A 20,795-nucleotide genomic window follows, 5' to 3' on the forward strand; every position below is an offset into this window, starting at 1 on the left:
ATCTTCTTTGATCTGTTATGGAGCTTCCACCGTTCATTTTTAATCAGTGACTCAGACGCTAATTATTACTGTATGTAAGAGAGATTCTCTTTCTCCACATTCTCTGCACCATGCATGAATTTAAATATTCCACAAAAATGTATTTGTTGTGGTGCAGACCATTATAAAAATAAGAGAGCATGTATAAACATATAAACAATATCTCTGTAAACAAGTCAAATTTGGCCACACCACTGATTTATGTAGAAGAATTAGGATAGTGTTAATTTCAGATTTCTTCCCTAATCTTCAACATGAATGCGTTAGTTGCTTTTTTTTCTTGACCTAGACAATTATTGGGCGATATGTATTATAACCTTAAGATAATTTTCTTGATTGACAATAACACAGTGTCTAAGGTGCCTTGCTTCAATATTCATGTTTTAATATATATACTGACCTCATTTTAGTGCCTATTTCCTATCAAACTGATGTAAGCATAATTTATGTAAACGAACTCTGAAACCTTATGTCTGCATTGGTTAGGAAAACAGGATATTGACACAAGAAAGAATAATAAAGGATTGGGAAAGTAGTAATGCTACCCATTTTTCTGCTTCTTTTATATTCATATGATTTATTCATTATTTCCATCTGGGAAATTGCACAGTTTTATTACCTTTATCAATAGGTTTATTTATTTCACTTATTTATTTCATAGTATGCTAATTATATAAGACTTCAATAATTTCTGTCAGGTACAGACTTTTGTTAATAATGCAATCTAGCTTTCCAATAAAATATTTATAAGCAAATAATGTGAGGCAAAACTTATCAAACAAAAGATATAAACTATTAAGTAAATATTGGATTAGGATAAGTATAAAATATAAAATCATGCTAAAGTCAGTTCAATTATCTGAAATGGATAATTCAGTCAGTTCCCTTTTAGGCATCTGGTTCACATGGTATGTTAATAATTTATTTTAGAAATCTTGATTTAGAAATGCTTTGTTGTGTGAAGGTTGTGCCATGTTAAACTCTTGTTTTTGATATGTTTTAGCTTATTTTGGATAAGTCAATGCAGGTAATCCTCGTTTAGCAAGCACAATTGGGACCAGTAACTCAGTTGTTAAGTGAAGCAGTCACTAACTGAAACACTAACCGTGCTTATGATCTTTACTTCCGGCTTTCATTTGCTTTCTAGACCCATGAAGGTTGTAAGTATGGGTCATAAAGTTATTTTTTCACCACTGTAGTAACTGCAAATGATTGCTATATGAGGCAGTCACTATGGAAGTTTTGACCATGACAGCAGTATTAATAACAGAAATACTTTACTAATTTAAGAACACTGAAGTTACGTATTTTATTAAAATATACTCTTTCCATTATTTAATGAGCTAATGATCCGAAATAAGCTGTTTGGGCATTATATGTTTTAGGAGGTGTATAACCGAAGTGCTAATAAGTTAAGGAAATTTGAAGAGATCAGGAGTTTCTCAATTCATTCACAACTAAAGACATATTCACTAATACGTATATATGAAGATATCATTAATTACAGAGAGAACCACATAGAGATAGGACCTAAACCTTTTGAATTGAGGTGTACATTTATACATAAATAAAACTGACTAGATTAAATATATATATATATAAAAACAATATGCAACTTACACTGATGTACTTGATACAATGACTATTTTCTTACCTGATAATGTATTTCTTTTGAATCAAGTTCTCCAATCTGTAAAATCAGAATTGTATAATCAATTACACCTCATAAGGAATGGAATTTTGTGTGCAGACATAGAAAAACTCTGTTCAAACGTTTTATTTGCCTTCATTTTGTATGGGTTCTTACTGAGCTACCAAAAATCTTGCTTAATATCAATGTGTAGTTCAACATTCATAATCTTTTTTACATTGCATGAAGACATGCATAACAGAGAAAGAACTATCTTATTTACTGACAGACACAAAATGTTACATGGATGTGTGTCTATATATAGAAGAAACTAGACAATAAAGGACTTCTTTGGCCATGTCATGCATGCAAATTCATTGGGGAAGTCAGTGATGCTAGGAATGGTTAGTGGATCAAGAAGGGGCATGCAAGGATTGAAAAATGAACATCCAACACCTGAAAGAAGCTGTGCTTGGCAGGGTAGCATGGAGAGCACTTGCCTATAAAATCACCAATCACAACTAAATAGTTAAAATTAACTACCTAAGACAGGGATGTCAAACTGCCGGCCCGTGGGCCGGTTGCATCATATGAAGGCCACACCCACTCCAGCCCCGGCAACGCAAAAAAAGTTGTGATATGTCACGACACGTCACATGACGCGGCAAGTTTGACACCCGTGACCTAAGACAATAAAGGGTCATCATTTCAGAGATATTTCTTTACCTAAACAGAGAAACAGAATGACCAAAGGGGAAAAAAAAGCAGTGGGAGTGGGATCAACTTGTAATTTCTTGCCGGCTTGATCATAGCTGATCACCCTTCAGCACCCAAAGGTGGGACTGGTCTACCTAGCATCTAGAGCAGTGTTTCCCAAACTTGACAATTTTAAGGCATGAGGACTTCAACTCCCAGAATTCCACAGCCAGCAACGCTGGCTGTGGAATTCTGGGAGTTGAAGTCCACATGCCTTAAAATTGTCAAGTTTGGGAAACACTGATCTAGAGGATCAGAGCAGGACTGGTCTACTGCTTCTCAGGTGACAGCACAGGAGCACCGAAGTGACCACAAATATGCCAGACAAGAGTCATGTATCCCGGATTTTGTACCCATTTTGTAAGTTAGCCCATTTGAGGTACCTTGGTTCAAAAAACTGTTGCCTTATGATGCACTATTTCACTCACTTAAAAGTTACAGGCACAAGAGTTTTAGTAGTATATAGAGATTCCCAGAAAAAGTGAAATTAGATCTACTTATAATAGTAAGTCATACCTTTAACTGAGCTACTGAATAACCCACAACTGGTTGGATAAAAACACCACACTAAATCAAACAACTTCCTTATAAACCACAGTCACCAGAATTCACCCAGTGCACTAAGCCCAAATCAACCAGATCATTAGGTTCAGTGCAAGGCGTGAGCCAGATCAGAATATGTGATTTTAAAATCCATTACCCTAACAAAAATTTAAAAAAATAATCAAGACAGAACTGCACATGATTCTTAAGAAATATGCCTACTGATAGAATGGATTGTAAAATTAATGAATTCAAAGCCCTGTGTATGTATGTTTGTATATATGTATGTATGTGTATGTATATATATATATATATGAAATCTAATTACCTTTCAGAACTCAAGAGAAAAAAACTCTATCGTTAGAGAGACCTCTAATCTGAAAATCAAGCTTGAGATAGTCTGATATTATGACCTATGTTTCTTCCCACTTTCATTTCACAATTTTATTCTCATCACAAAATAGACTACTAGAACGGTAGAGATATTATAAAGCCATCTAGTTTTCTTTTCCTTATTTATTCCTAATACTTATAACATTTAATTAAAAGCCATAAAATTAAAGGTACATACTTTGTTTCAATATTATTAAGATGCAATTTTGCAGGATATTCCAATATTAAAGCAACAAAACTTATAATGGGCATGCTGTGTATCCCTCTACAATCTCAGAGTCCTTCAGCTTTAAGTCAATAAATGTCATCATGTTTTTACACCAGCATCACTATCACTTCCCAGAATTTAAATAGTTCCAAAAGAGGAAGGAGAAATTTCTATTTTGCTACTACCCTAACTGTTGGTCAGCATTTATTACAGAGGAAGTATACATATTCAGTAAAACTAGTTAGAAAATAGGGGAAATCCAGAAGAACATTAATGAGGAAATTGGTGTATGATTAAAAGCTCCATGTTTTCAAATCATTATATGCATTTTGAAAATCATTTCAACTATTAACATTTAAATTTAAATTCAGAGAATTTAAATCTTAGCATCACATAAATCTGTTGATCCTGAATCAAAGTTTCTACACATACATTATATTAAATAAATATAATACATTATATTAAATATAATGTATAATATAATGTAAGTACACCTATACTTACTAAAGGTGTGGTATAAATCAAACAAATAAATTAAAAATAAATTTATAATGCAGCAGGATTATTAATGCTGGGTAGTATTATGTTTTCATATTTGGTTTCCTACATCCATTTTTAAAAAGACCATCTGTCATAAACATTTATAACATACTCTGTAACAATAGAAAATGAATGCAAAAAAATGTCTGCAGTATATCTAATAGGCTTGACTGCAGAATGAATAGTTGAATGAATGATCTGATATCAGCAATTATTTAGGACTACATGAATGAATGATCAGATTAAAAAGGAATTTAAAGATCAATTACCTTAATGACCTTTCCTTAATAATTCAAATGATGATAATGTAGGAAGATCTAATAATACATTTATTAAATTGGGACAGGGGCCCTATGACCTCCAGATTTTTAGATTTCTAGATCTCCAGATATCGAAGTCTCATTACCTCAGGTATTTATATAGAACTGATGAAAAATTGAAATCTACAGACAACTAGGTGGTTGCTGATCTCCAATTATTTATAATCCTCTATCCTAGTGGGGATCTGTTCACTAGTATGTTAATACCTACTAGATTTCTTTCACTTGATGGCTATCTAGCGGGGACTTGTCCAGGCAATTTCTGAAAATGGGATGTGATTAAATAAAAGAAGAAAAATCTATCTGTCTGTCTGTCTGTCTGTCTATCTATCTATCTATCTATCTATCTATCTATCTATCTATCTATCTATCTACCCATCCATCCATATCTCTCTCAAAAAAAGAAAAATAAAAAAGAAAATTACAACATTGCCTCCTAGAAATTAAATGTGGGTGGAAACAGCCCAGAACTTTGTATGGGAATACTTAAAAAAAAAAAAGAAAGAACACATGCCTAGAAAATTAAAAAAAAAAAAAAAGGTAAAATGAATACTTGAAGTGGGTAAATCTGAGAAGTATTTTTACCAGTTTGCCTTTTAATAAAGGAGTATTTAATGTTTGGATAAATTTACCAAAGCAGCTATTTATGAGAGTGCTCATATTATTCTAAATAACTTCTGTTTAGATCGTAACACTTATAGCTATACCAATAGTATTTTTTCAGGAAAAATAGTTTAATAAAAAAAAAATACCTCCCTCCCAAAAAATATATTCAACTTTGTAAACTCACCTGTTTAAAAATTCTCCAATTTCTCCTGGAGATCTAAGAGGAAACCTGCAAGTTTAAATTCAGAATATTAATTTTATTGTAATTCATTGGTTTAAGGAAATGCACTATAAAAAAGGTAGACTACATAATTTTATATATACATGCTGATAAATAAAAGCAGGTATTTAGCATTTGGAAGTCTTTCATCAATGTATAGGCTGATTAAGACACTGGGAATGTTCCCTTCCACACAAATGATCTCATATAGTGTTTTGCAGTTTGACATTACATTTAAAACACTCTTCCTGCGTCATTCTTAAAACTTTCTAGCCAACTTCCTTCTCTTTTCCCATATTAAATATACACTAAGAAGATATTTTTGAAATACAGAACCAGGATTATAGATAGGTTATTTCCAGTCAAAGACTCAACCACTAGGCTCAAACATGTTCCAATAATTTGGTCATCTCTTGCTCATCATTAGTGATTCAGCTACAGTACTGCTAGTTATTCTCAGAATCAGCCGAATTCATTTGTTGTCTTGCTGAGTAAAGCTTAACCGAAATCAAGAAAAACAAGCGTCCTCCACACCATTATAACTATAAGAACAACAAACCAGGGCACTTTCCAGGTAAAACTGATCTCCAATGTTTAAACCAGAGGTCTTCAAACTTGGCCCTTTTATGACTTGTGGACTTCAACTCTCAGAATTATGGGAGTTGAACTCCACAAGTCATAAAAGGGCCAAGTTTGAAGACCCCTGGTTTAAAACATCCCAGTAGAGATACATTAGCACCATTTTGCTTGCCGCCTCCTCCTCCTCCTCCTCCCCCTCCCCCTCCTCCTCCTCATTCCACACAACTCCAAATGACTCAGGATGGTTCACATTAAAAGGAATAAAACCATACAATAATAAATAATAATACAAGATGATAAACCAAAGAAGAGCAAAAACAAACCCACACAACTTAAAGGGGCTTTTCCTGATGGTGCCCCTCTGCTGATTTTTCAAAGAGCATTGAAGGGCTAGCTCTTGCCTAGGCTCACCAAACGCCTAAGCAAGAGCTTCAATGCTCTTTGAAAAACAGCAAGATGGGGACCATCAGGATCTCATGGGAAACCTCATTCCAGAAGGCAGGCATTGTGCCAGAGAAGGAGTGCTTCCAAGACTCCAACAAACGGCACTGTTTAAGTGAAGACATCTAGAGTGGGCCAAACCACCCGATGGAATCAGCTTGGCTGTTATGATGGGGGATAAGCACTATCCTGAATCACACTCAGAAGCAAATTGGCATAGTTTGCAGTTCATAGGCAGGAGGAGTGTTACATGGTTATGAGGCCTGCCCTGCTGTGATTTTCCAGGGCAGTCCCTGTACGATGTATTGCAGCAGTGAAGCCATGATTTATTTACCTAGGAATAAAAATACTTTTGCCTCTTATCCAATAAAATACAAAGTTATTTTACATTGACTGAGAATAAGACAGTTGAAACAGGTAAGTTTTATTTTTCTAACTGTTAGATCCAAAACCAAGAATAACATGTGATTCTTCCAAGCTCAGCTGCTTTATTGTTTTTAGAATAGAATAGAACTGAAAGGGACCTTGGAGGTCTTCTAGTCCAGCCCCCTGCTCAAGCAGGAGGACCTATACCATCTCAGACAGGTGATTGTCCAGTCTCTTTTTAAAAACTTCCAGCAATGGAGCGCCCACAATTTCTGGAGGCAAGCTGTTCCACTGGTTGATTGTCCTCACTGTCAGGAAGTTTCTCCTTAATTCCAGGTTGCTTCTCTCTCTGATCAGTTTCCAACCACTGTTTCTCATCCTTTTGATACTTATGAATAAACTTTTGCTAGAAAAAGGACTCTACTATCTGCATATACTCTGTAAACTATTAAGGAGGGACTGTCTTCATCCTTTCTCTCACAGGTGACATACAGATTGAGTTGCTTCTTACTCCTCTGGAATGCACCCCTCCCTCCTGGAAATCCACTTCCTTTGTATATTCCATTACACTCACCTTCCTAGGGTGGGAGAGAAATGTCTCAAATTCAGAGTCAAGCACCAATTACATCAATACATTACTTTTTGTGGACTTCCTTTCAAACCAAGAATATTTTAATCATTTAAACACCACAGAAATTACTTGTTCTTCTAGATCAGAGGTATCAAACTCGCAACATCATGTAACATGTCGCAACTATCGCAACTTTTTTGCCATTGCCGGCAATGGGGTGGGCGTGATTTCACTATGATACATCCGGCCTGCGGGCCAGCAGTTTGACACCCCTGCTCTAGATGACCCAAATCTTCATATTATGCAATTTAATTTCTGACAGCATGCAAAGTCATTCACAATAGTGACTTTCAATTAGACAAAAGATATGCTGAGTCTCCATCTTGTGGAGAAGCAGTATTTTGCTGTGTATTCCTAGAACTCTCTGGGTCTAGAAAGGTTATTTGCATGACCCTTCTTTGAGCTGAGAACAATCATGGATCTACTTCACAACTGCCTTCCATTAGTTACCTATGAGGAGATATAACCCTGATGTAATAAACTCCATGCACCTAATGTTCTGCATTATATAATTTGGCAGAATGATTACATTTACCTATCCCAATTAGTATCTATATTCACTATAATTCCTAACCCTTACACCTTTCTTAAACTGACTTTCTTTTTATTAAATGCCCACTTTCAACCAGCAAAAGTCTTCCAACAAGTTTTTCCCCCAGCCAAATATAAACTATTGTTATTGTTATCCAAGAATTACTTGAGCTACTTTTAAAAACTTTTTTAAACAAAGAGCAATTCTTTATGTTATAACAAATTTCAATTTCTTTGTTTCTGAAGCGAGTGACGATGTATGGTATTAAAGGCAATCATAAAAGAAAGAAGATGCAAATTTCAAATTTGTTCAGGTACTTCAAAATTCAAGATGCCTATGGTTTTTAGTTTTTAGTTCTCGGCCTATAAAAATGATAAATTGCAGCAGTGTAATACTTAAGTGACAATGAGGTAGTGAACAAATCAAATCCATTTAACTGCATTTTCTAAATGGCCAATTCAGAACTTGTAACACAGCAGTCAACTCTGTGTTCTGAGAGAAAAGCCAAGTTTGAGCAATCACACTTTACAATCAATTTAACTCAGGGCAATACACAACTGCTGCTGTGGAAGTTTCCTGCTGTGAAAGAAAATGAAGTCATTATCCCCCCACCAAAAAAGAGGAGGGAGGAGTGCAACAATGGAGTCAAGGGCAACTTACAATATGACTAACAAGATAAAATATTCCAAAACAAAATGTCTAGGCCCCAAACAAGTTTCCAATAATATTTTTTTTGCTCTCAATTGTTTTTCTCACTCCTCTTTTCAAAATGGCACATTAAACAGAAGCAAAAGATGTCCATCAGGAAATATGGGTCAGCTACCCTTTCTGTCCTTCTCTTACTGATCTTGATTTGATGTAGGAATATTATAAAGTTAACTCCCATTGCAAATGGATGTTTTCAAGAGGTGCTCTGGCAACCACATTGTTGATCTTTCATCTCTAGTTCATTCAACATCTGATGAAGAGTGAGACATAGAATTGTTAAGCTTGCCTTAACATTCTCTTTGCTCTGCGGATGAGTAAGCAGTTCCTGAAGAATGCAGAATAAATATTTACCTTCATTCTTTATTTTATATTAAATAAACAGTTGTTTTTTTTTAACACTTGCTGATCTTTTATGGCTTAGAAGCCAAGGATGGACCTGCTTGTATTTGAATGGCAGTCTTCCAAAAAATATTTGGCTTGTAGGCTACACAGAGAAGTTGAAGACACCATCTTGGAAGAAAGCAATGGCAAACCATACCACAGAATCACCAGGAGTCATGTTTGGCTTAAGGGAGACTGAAAATTTTAAGTTTGGCTTTAGCTTATTCTCTAACTAAATACAGGTAATCCTCGATTTACAAGAGTTCATTTAGTGACCGTTCAAAGTTATAGCAGCATTGAAAAAAGTGACTTATGACCATTTTCAGTTACAACCCTTGTAGCATCCCCATGATCATGTGATCAAAATTCAGATGCTTGGCAACTGGTTCATATTTATGACTGTTGCTATGTGCCAAGGTCATGTGATCCCCTTTTGCAACCTTCTGACAAGCAAAGTCAATGGGGAAGCCAGATTCACTTAACAATCAGCTTATCAACTCCAGGTTACTAACTTAACAAGTACAATGATTCACTTAATAACTGTGGCAAGAAAGGTCGTAAAATGGGGCAAAACTCACTTAACAAATGTCTCATTTAATAGCAGACATTTGGGGCTCAATTGTGGTTGTAAGTCAAGGACTATCTATAGTAGTTCTCTATGGGATGGATTACAGATATGTTAACACAGAAATCAGCAATTTGTCTACCTCTCAATTTAAATGACAATTCTTTGGAATTCACATGGAATCACAGGATGTAGGTTTCCTGGCAGCTGCATAAATGATGAGTTAAAAACAACAAGGTGTTTCTTTGACTCTGTGTTAATGTGAAATGTAGAATGGATTACATTCAAGGCCTCCAGCTGTGTATTTGCCACCAGCATGCAATCGAACATAATAGTAACACAATAAAAACACATTAGGGGTTAGTATTATTGTGCTGTTGGGACATCTTATTTCTCAACTCAGTTAAAATTTCAGGATAAAAAATTCCCAGGTTTTTTTTTAATAAGTTTCTGTATATTCTTATATTTTTCTTCCCTTCTTCTACTTTCACTATAGAATAACACAAATAGCATAGCTAATAGAAAATTACATTTCAGATATATCTGATGTGTGACTGGAACTGACAGCCATGCAGTTAATCTTTTGTCAGTATAATTAATAGCATTTCCTGGAAATTAGCTCTCAACTCTGAGAGAATCAGGACAGGTTACTCATATGTCTAAGATGCACAAGCTGACAAATCATCTTTGTAAGTCTTAATTTCCTGTAAGAATAAAATTAGAGAACTAAATTATGATATTTCATCACATGGTTAGAAACAGAAATATAATCATAGGGCTGGAAGGGGCCTTGGAGGTCTTCTAGATCAACCTCCTGCCCAAGGCAGGAGTTCTTATTCCATCATAGATAAATGGCTGTCCAGTCTTGTCTTTAAAAATCTGCAGCGATGGAGCACCTACAACTGTGTGTTCTTCCAAGAACTGAAGGCTACTCAGAATTATTGATCAACTGTTAATTAATCATCAAATAAGCATTAGAAAAAATATTCTGAAGTTCAGGAAAATACCTGGACAAGCAAATTGAATGTTTATTGTTGTAAATAGCAGCTTTTTTAAAAATCCAGGCCCAAGACTGAAGAAATGTTGAAATAAAAAATATATATTTAGTTTTAATTGGATTTATCCTGGCCTATTACCATAATAAAATTTTAATCTAGTGCAGTATGCCTGATTCTCATATGTAGCATTATGCTGAAAACAGTCAAAGCTAATGATTTTATTATGAAATCAAAACTGTAAAAGATGTCTTAAAACCCTATAGATTACCATTTTATAAAACCCGAAGAGAAAACCTCAGTGAAACACATCCTGTATTTTAACAACTCCTAAAATTAATTGTGCAGAATTTAACTGTGACATATCTAGTTCAAACCTCAGCACCTCATCTTCTCAAGATAGACAGTGTTTTTGATCTTATATAAGAGGGAGATCACAAATCACACTACAGTGTTCTTTTCCTTTTATGGACAAAAAGCAGAAGAAAGACAACTCAGTTCAGTAAAATGCTCGTTTCAGGCACTAACTTAAAAAAAAATGTGCAACTTGTAATGCAAGTCTCCCTTCCTCTCTTGATGAAAATGCACACATCCTGAATAAATAAATAAGTAAACAAAGAAACACCACTTTTGTTTTCTCAAATATTTGGTGAGCTATGTTTTGTTCCTGGGGGCATAAATGCATTCTATACATTAGTTTTCATAATGGTTTAAGTATGTGCATGGTTTTAGCAGTAGTATTTGACTCGTTTTTAAAACAGATTAAGCTGAACAGAAGAGTAGCAAAAATGCACTTATGCATTAGTTGCTATTTACAGTTTTTACAATGTCCTATGGCACTCTCTCTATCAACACGCTAAATGCTGCCTTTGATTTAAAAAAGTATCTTAACACAACTAGAAAAAAAAGCTGAACAGCTAATTAAAAATCCATTATTAGTCAGCTTGTGTAAGTATCAGGAATATTATACAAGCAATTTCCTCAGGGGATTGAAGGATCTTGTTATGTCCTGGTTTAGATGTCCTAATTTAGATCATATGCAATTGAATGTGACAGTATTCATATGGCACCAGAGAGGGTTTTTTTCCCCCTCTGGAGAAGAAATTTTTTTTTTCTAATTATTTTACTTGATTAAAAAAATGAGATATAAATCAAATTTCAAAACCAGCTCAGATATCAGAGTTAAAAGGACAGGGTAGAACAACAGGCCATCGCCCAGGCACTTGAAGGAGAAACAAGACCCCAAAAGCTTGATGACAAATAAAGAAGAAAAAATTGTGCACTGCAACTAAAATGTATCTTTAATCTCTGATATTAAACCAGTACTATTGTGGCTGGATTGACTAGTCCTGCACAAAACAGATGATGGGAAAGAAATTCATTTTTTTACAGAAGTTTTCCTTAATCCAGTATTGTCAGATATATCAAAATATAAGAGATTAAAAACATCCATCACCCTTCAACTGCCTTGGCAATAATGAATAGTATAGTTCGACATATCTGGAGGACAATAGGATGGAAATGACTTCTATATGAAGTTTACCTCATACAATGTTGTCTGCAGGTGAAAAATTTACATGTTTTGGAACTGTATTTACATACTATTGAACTGGCTACTTCTAAGGAATCATAACCTTTTAAATGACTACAAAAAGCAAGTCAATGATACTGTGGTCAATAATTGTCCCCCTTGGGTCACATTTTAATTTTGTACATGGGAGTCGAGGCTTCTCAGAAAAGAACTGCTCCTTCCTCACTCTTAAATCCCAAATTTCCCACCACTAAAAGTCATCTCTCTTGCCACTGAATTTTGTCACAATTTCAGAGTGTTTGTGGTTCACAAATAAGGTAGTTGGGGAGATCACATATGGTTCATGAGTTGCCCATTGGACAGTTTCACAGCCATCACAGATTCAAATGAGGGTTTCTAAAGCAAACTCAACACTTTAGTTCTCCAGTTTGCTTTGGACACTGATGAGACAGAAAAATAAAATCCGAAGAAGAGTCAGTTTAGTGGGTCACTAATTTGTAAACTTAGTCCAAGTGCTATAACATACTGTCACCAACTAAACAAGACATTATTGCATATTTAGATTGAAATTATAAACAAATGCAAAACTATTAGCTTCAATCAATCAATTTCTGTAGCCACTAACTTCAGTCAATGACTCTGGGTAGCTTACAATTCAAAACAATATTTATTTATTTATTTTTCACAGTTCTAAATTGTCCATCTCTCTCAAATAGATGTTACAATCAAAAATACTAAAAAAACATTTTAGAACAGTAAAAACACTAAAAACATCCAAAAATGCATAAGAGCAAGATATTTGGCCAGTTAGCAATACAGCTAGGAAATAGAGATCTTGACATATTCAGCACCCCATGCACAGAAACACAGCCAGGTTGTTAAGACCTTACGAAAGGCAAAAATAACTGCGGCCATTCTAATCTCAGAAGATAAATCAGATATCCCTTATGGAATACATACATACAACAGATACATATGTACGCAGGATAAGGAACTGAAATATCCAAGTCTGAAACATCAGGAGACCAAAATTCTAAGAAAAAAAATTGTAAAATGTACTTATGACTGAAGAATAAAATTAATTCATCAGACATTCTTGTTCTGTGTATTATGGACTCCTCACTGATAATTTAAAAAAAGATGGATATCAGAATTTTTTTGCTGGCATTGTAATTTGAGGTTTCTGACTCATATTATTTCTTTATGGCTCTTTTTTGTTTTCAAGTGATTACATCTGAGAACATAACCCTGAGAAAACCCACAGCAGTTAGTAAATGAGATGCTGAATTATACTCAGTTTTATGCAGTTTTATGAAGAACTGGCTGTATTGAGTCTGAGAGTTGGCAAAGATAATTATTCTACATAAGTGGAAATGAATCAACGCTTCACATATTAAAGAACGGATTCAAAATAGGTGTTTCCTCTTGAACCTTAAACTTGCTTTAAATTATAAAAATGACAAGATGAAACAGAATGTTTCTATGTGGCCTAGATTTAATAAAATGATAATAGGATTAAGCTAATTCTGTATTAATATTATAAGAGCCAGTTTGGTGTTGTTGTTAAGGCGCCAGAAAAGAATGTTGAATTTTAGTCCTGTCTTAGGCACAAAGCTAGCCGGGTGACTTTGAGCCATTCACTTTCTCTTAGCCTCAGGAAGACGGCAATAGCAAACAAACCACTTCCCAAATTTTGCCAAAATAACTGGAGGAACTCATCCAGGCAGTTGCCAGGAGTTTCCGTGCATAAAATTAATAATTATAGGTAGGTGTATAAACACAGAATGTAAGTTCTGTTTGATTCAGACAGATGTAAGGCAGTTTTCAAACAACCATCACTGCCATTCCCCCAAATACTCAGAGCAATTTGATGCTGATCTATGGTTGCCTTCACTTTTGCTGCCTTGAAATTTTAAGAGCAAAGAGCAAAGGTGGTAGAAGCTCAGGAACCAGCAGGAGGGGTAAGGCAAGATGCCTTGTGTGAAGAAACATCTCAGAAATAATACAAATAAATAAAACAAAACATGATCCCTCAACAAATAAACCAGTTCGACTTTCCAAAACTACCAGGGAACACAGAAATTTGGAGTTGCTTATGAAGTGGTACAGAATCTCTCTGGAGACGTGGCTTCGATACTGGATAAAGATGTAGATGAGTTAGTTACAGTTACCCAAAACAAACTTTAAGCAACCTAAACTTGCTAATATATCAAAAATAATTTCCCAAGATTACTATAGGTTTTCGCCCCATTTGGAACTGTCTACTAACTTTAATGAAGTTGTACTTCCCATGACTGGCATAATGCCATAACCCTTTTTTCAGATTTTCTTCTCTGTTATTACTTGCTTCAAACAGAATAGGGCAAACATAAGGCATCCTTAAGAAACCTGTCCTGAAAGTTTTGCATTCACTTGTGCCACCTTTCCTCATATATAAAAGAATAAAATAAAATTCTTACAACTGCCACGCATAGATCTACAGTAGTTTTTTTCATTCCGGTTTCTTTCGCTCTGATTTCTTTTCTTCCAACTCCAGTTTTTTTCTCAAAAGTTATTGTTGAGATCACCCACAAAACAGTCACTCCCACATTCAGAATCTCTGACCTCCCTTGCACCCTTCTCAAATTCTCTCAATCAGTCATAACAATCAAACCAATCACGTTTATGTACTTTGCCATTGTGTGAATGGATTTATGCGAAAACATATATTCAAAGCAGACCTTTTTTCAATGCAGTTACTCACTAATTACCATTTTCAGCATAAACACTTTTTCTGTACTCTTTTGTCTCAATTGAGATGTGTTTGAATATTAGTAGCTCAGGTTGATAGTTTGGGCTGTTGGTCTGATCTCCAAGCTTGGCGATTTGGTTGCAAATGTTTTGTCTCCATTCAGGGGGGACATCTTCATTTCAAACGAACAAACAGGCACCCTATCACACAGCAACAAAAAATCACAATCCCCCACAAAAACACCAGACCACGTCTCAACAACAACAGCCAGACAGCCAAACAACACAAAACCAGATCATGACTCAGAGGCAACCGAATGAACAAACACCATTTGCATCACACAGATGATACTTAAACACCAAAGACTATGGCCCAGCCAATCAAACAACTTGAAGCCACACCATGACTCAGAAACATCCAAACAAATAACATCCAAACCAATTTACATCTCACAAAAAGGTAGTGCTCTGACAGGTGAGCACAATTCAAAGCGTACTGAAGATGTCCCCCCCCCAATGGAGATGAAATTTTTGCAGCCAAATTGCCAAGCTCGGAGATCAAACCAACAACCCAACTCTTTTGTCTCAATCCTGGTTAACTATTCATGTCACTTAGCAGAAAAATTTGCCAAGATATTAAGTTAAGCCCTTGTAAAATATATCCCCAAAGTCATATCTAGTTATTCCATAATGACTCTTCACTGAAATGTAAGATGCTTAACTATCAACCTATAGCTCTGGTAGCACTGCGGTTAGAATGAAGTATTGCAAGCTAACTCTGCCCACTGCCAGAAGTTTGATCCTGACCAGCTCAAAGTTGACTCAATTTCTGTCCTTCAGAGGTCGGTAAAATGAAGACCCAGATTGTTGGGGGCAATATGCTGACTGTGTAAACCACCTAGAGAGGACCGTAAAGCACTATGAAGTAGTATATAAGTCTAAGTACTATTGCTATTGCTATAGATTACTGCTTTCAAACACACCCATTACAGCCTAGGTTACTCCAGTTCATATGCTGATGCATATTTCAGACCTATCATTCATAATTAAAGTTACATTTCCACTTCCACGCATGCATTCATCAATTCTACCTCACAAGATCAGACCATCTTTCTTCAATTCCATTACATATTTCCCCTTTTTCTTAGTTTAACAGGCACCAAGAAATCAATTTTTCTTTCTTTCATATCATATTGTAATTCATAATCATTAAATTGTTCTTCCATTCTAAATTGCAATCATCCATAGCTGCAGTCATCATGAGACAGAAGGCCATAGAGACTGACCTTCACCACCCAACATGGTTTTCATCAACTGCAACTTTCACCTAATGCTTTTTAATAAGATAAAGAAAATATAGACTAAATGCAAGAATCATATAGGCTACGATAAAACAATTTTTAAATCAAGAAAGTAACAAAAATAATACAAATGTTAAAACAGTTTTATCATTTCAGTAATTCTTATATTATAATATAAAAATATAAAAAACAGTCATTAGCAGCTTAGAACAAAATCACAGAACTAATCCATTAATTAAATTCATTCTGAAAGAAAAGCATAAAACAACAATGACAGAAAGGATTATACATTCCTCAAGATAGAATGTTTCATAGAGAATCACATAAAGAAGACTTCACCTCTTGCATCTGTTAGCTTACCGACGTTTTTGCTAGAAACCAGACAATAAAGAGGAAGTTAATCCAACCTACACATTAGATCAGTAGTGGCGAACCTATGGCACGGGTGCCAGAGGCAGCACTCAGAGCCCTCTCTATGGGCACCCATGCCGTCGCCCCAGTCCTAGGCCTTCAGCTGGGTTTTATAAAACCTTTTTGCTTTAGGCCTCTGCCGCTGTATGCAAAACAAAACAAAACAAAACAAAAGGTTCAATCAATCAGTCAATTTCAACTTCTCACGGGAAAAAAAAAAGATCTTGCAAAGTAGGAATTGATTGATTGAACTTTTTAGTCCCACCCAGTCTGCCATTACCACCACAGGCACGTCCATCCAATGGGCCACACCCACCCAATGGGCCACACCCACCTGGCACTCGACGATGCATAAGTGGGTTTTGGGTTGCAGTTTGGGCACTCAGTCTCTAAAAGGTTCGCCATCACTGCATTAGATAAATAGATAAAAGAGAGATAACATGGAAGCCTCAAACTGCTAGAAGGCATTTCCAGGGACAGGACTAGCAACTAGTTATCACAGATTCCTAATCAATATGCCCAAAACTCAATTAAGGTAAAGGTAAGTAGAGTCAGTTGTGTCCGAATCCAGGGAGGGACGGTACTCATCTCCTTTTCTTAGTTGAAGGAGCCAGAATTGTCCAAAACTATTTCCATGGTCACGTGGCCAGCATGACTAAACACCAAAGAACATGGAACATTGTTGCCTTCTTACCAAAGTGGTGCCTATTTATCTACTCGCATTTGCAGCTTTCAAACTGCGGGTGGCAGGAGCTGGGGTAAGTAACGGAAGCTCTGAAAAATAGGAGCTTTTCAGATGACAAGCTCAGTGTCTTTAATTGCTGAGCCACTGAGCCTCCAAAACTCAGAATAACAGAACAACAGAGTTGGAAGGGGTCCTGAAGATCTTCTAGCCCAGAGCTTTTCAACCAGTGGTACGGGTACCACCTGTGGTACATTGGCACCTGGCAGATGCTACGCGAGCATCCTAGAAAAATGGTAGTGGGGGAGGGGAATGAGCTGAACTGGTGGCAGCATCGCACAAGCTTAAGCGAGAGATGGCTGGAGCTGCAGGGCTGTCAGGGCTCAGTGGAAGTGCCAGGATCAGCACCAGGCTCCAGCTGGAGCTCAGCGCTGGTCGTGGCGCTTCTGCTGAGCCCAGAAGAAACGCCGATCAGCTGGAATGTTGTAGCATCTCCAGGGTCTTGTGATTTACATTCAGATGCTTGGCAACTGATTCATATTTATGACGGTCACAGTGTCCCAAGGTCATGTGAAGTGACCAAAACCTGCTGCAACCACCAGGCAGACGGGGGGGAATAAAAACCAAACACCCCCCACCTCACTCCCGCTGCCAATCCTCAACAGAAATGCTCACAACAATGAAAACCTCGGACAGGAGGAAGAGCATCGCTGGGCGGGCAGACAGGTACCTTGCTTGGCTGTGGCTTGGGGGGCACTTTTTTCAGTGCTATTGTAACTTTGAACAGTCACTAAGCAAACTGTTGTAAGTTGAGGACTACCTGTATTTTATCACTTTTTTCCTTTTTTTTGGGCATCAAGTTTTTGATACCTTGCTAGGCGACTGGTGGTACTCAGATATTGCCATATCCTAAAAGTGGTACAATGGGTGAAAAGGTTGAAAAGCCCTGTTCTAGCCCACCCCCTGCTCAGGCAGGAAACCCTATACCAGTGGTTCTCAACCTTTCTAATGCCACAACCCCATAATACAGTTCCCCATGTTGTGGTGACCCCCAACCACTTATACATCACCGGGTGCCAGGGGCACGGCCAAAGAAAAGGGGGAAAAAATGGCGGACAGCCTTGTTTAGCAACCCCCATGAAATGGTCGTTCGACCCCAAATGGGGTCCCGACCCACAGGTTGAGAACCACTGGCTGTCCATATTCTCTTCTTAAAAACCTCCAGTATCGGAGCATTCCAACTTCTGGAGGCAAGTTGTTCCACTGATTAATTGTCCGAACTGTCAAAAAATTTCTTCTTAGTTCTAGGTTGGTTCTCTCTGATTAGTTTCCATCCATTGCTTCTTGTCCTGCCTTCAGGTGCTTTGGAGAATGGCTTGACTCCCTCTTCTTTCTGGTAACCCCTTAGAGATTGGAACATTGTTATCATGTCAGCCCAAGTCCTTCTTTTCATTAAACTACTAGACATACCCAATTCCTGCAATTGTTCTTCATATGTTTTTAATCTCCAAGTTCCCTAATCATCTTTGTTGCTCTTTTCTGTACTCTTTCCAGAGTCTCGACATCTTTTTTATATCATAGAGACCAAAACTGGATGCAATATTTCAAGCATGGTCTTACCAAGGCATTATAAAGTGGGACTTACAGTTCATGTGATCTTGATTCTATCCCTCTATTAATGCAGCTTAGGACTGCATTGGTTTTTTTGGCAGTTGCAGCACACTTCTGGCTTGTATTTAAGTGACTGTCCACTAAGACTCCAAGATCCCTCTCACAGTTACTACTGTTGAACCAGATACTACCTATTCTATACTTGGGCATTTGATTTTTCTTGCCTAAATATAGAACCTTACTTTTCTCACCATTGAATTTCAGCAGCTCGAAAGCATGCAAATGCAAGTAGATGAAATTTCACCGCCCCCTTAATTCATAAATAGGGCCCAGTGTTCAAGTGTGTCAAGATCTTCTGTATCTTGAGCCTATCTTCTGGAGTGTTCACTATTCCTGCCAGCTTAGTGTCATTTGCAAATTTGATGAGTTTTTTATCTCATCTTTTATCTAAATCATTTAACTCAATTATTCTACCCTTTAACGACTTGCCATACAGCAGTGATCCCCAACCCTTCCAGCTTGGCGGTCTGACACGGCAGAGGGGGGAGGCATGTAAGTGGCAGGCGCATGCACACAGCTCCATTTGTGCAGGCACTTGCGCTCATGTGTGAAGCTCCACTCGGGCAAGCACGCTTGCCCATTTCTCCCGCGGCCCGGTTTCAAACAGTAGTGGGCCATGGCTCAGGGTTTGGGGACCCCTGCCTACTTTCCTCCTGATCTATGGTCCTTGAACATGAAAAGTAAAATATAATATACCTATAATTGTACATTTTTACAATTGATTCATGTAAGATGACTTATATGAGCAAAAACCTGTACTTCAAGTCTGTCAGAACTAGTGATCTATTACTAGAGAGCCATTTTGGTGTTCTTGTTAAGGCATCAGACTAGAAACTGGCAAACTTTGAGTTTTAATCCCAAATTGGACAGGAAGTCAGCTGGGTGACTTTGGGCCAGTCACTATCTCTCAGCCCTAGGAAGGAGGCAGTGGCAAACCACTTGTGAAAAATTTTGCAGGGACTTGTTCAGGCAATCTCCAAGAATCAGACACAATTGAATGAAAGAAAAAAGAAATTAATAAGCCTGCTCCATTCCTGCTTGTGACCTGCCAAAATGGCCAATCTTGGTTCCCACCGACAGCCTTCCCCACAAGTTTCACTTCTTCTATTCCTTTCATATATGCATGAATGCTGGAAAGTATTCTTTCTTGCAACAAAAACCACAACTGCCCCCCCAAAAAAATATCTAAAAATTTTTCAGAAAAATGAATGTGCTCGAAAATGCTGTATCCGTTAGTTGAATACAGATAGCCCTCAACTTACAACAGTTCATTTGTGACTGTTTGAAGTTGCAATGGGCCTGAAAAAAGTGACTTATGGCCGTTTTTCACACTTACGACTGTTGCAGCATCCCCATGGTCATGTGATTAAAATTTGGATACTTGGCAGCTGACTCATGACAGTTGCAGTATCCTGGAGTCATGTGATTGCCTTTGGGGACCTTCTGTCAAGGAAAGTCAATGGGGAAGCCAGATTCACTTAACAACCGTGTTACTAGCTTAACAACTACAGCGTTTCACTTAACAACTGTGGTAAGAAAGATCGTAAAATGAGGCAAAACTCAACAAATGTCTCGCTTAGCACCAGAAATTTTGGACTCAATTGAGGTCATAAGTCGAGGACTACCTGTATAGCTATTGGGGATTAGGGCAGCAAAGAATATGAGATATTTTCTAACAGGATTCAAGAACGAGACAAAATGTTAAGTGCTCAGAAAACAACTTTCAAAATAAGAAACAAAATGTTATTTTGTCAGGAGAGAAAGCTCTCTGGCTCTTCAGCAGGAACATAATTATCTATGAAAGATTCACACTATAAAATGAAGCACTATTAGGATTCACAATGCAGGATGGAGACAGTTTTAGAGGGTGCCAAAAATAGCTAGCAGTTTGAACAAAAGAAGTTAATAAAGAAAACCAGGGAGTCATTCAACAGATCTATGCTGATAAAGATTCCTACTGTGTATATTTAAATTCTAACAAAATTCTGATTTTTGGATTAAACAGATTAAAGAGCC

At 36.9% G+C, this 20,795-nt stretch overlaps 1 protein-coding gene across 7 annotated transcripts in view; it reads right to left on the reverse strand.

Annotated features, from left to right (window-relative positions):
* Window positions 1-20,795, reverse strand: part of CYRIA (CYFIP related Rac1 interactor A) — a 77,730-nt gene that overhangs the window by 39,249 nt on the left and 17,686 nt on the right. For all 7 annotated transcript variants that reach the window (XM_039334944.1, XM_039334926.1, XM_039334908.1 and 4 more), the window contains 2 exons: window positions 5,220-5,264; window positions 1,694-1,729 (listed from right to left, as the gene is read on the reverse strand). The gene's annotated coding sequence lies outside the window, so the exon portion shown is untranslated. The remainder of the gene's footprint in view (window positions 1-1,693; window positions 1,730-5,219; window positions 5,265-20,795) is intronic.

This window comes from Crotalus tigris, unplaced genomic scaffold, assembly GCF_016545835.1.
Source record: "Crotalus tigris isolate CLP2741 ecotype Arizona unplaced genomic scaffold, ASM1654583v1 scf7180000017546.9332058, whole genome shotgun sequence".
Taxonomy (NCBI): domain Eukaryota; kingdom Metazoa; phylum Chordata; class Lepidosauria; order Squamata; family Viperidae; genus Crotalus; species Crotalus tigris.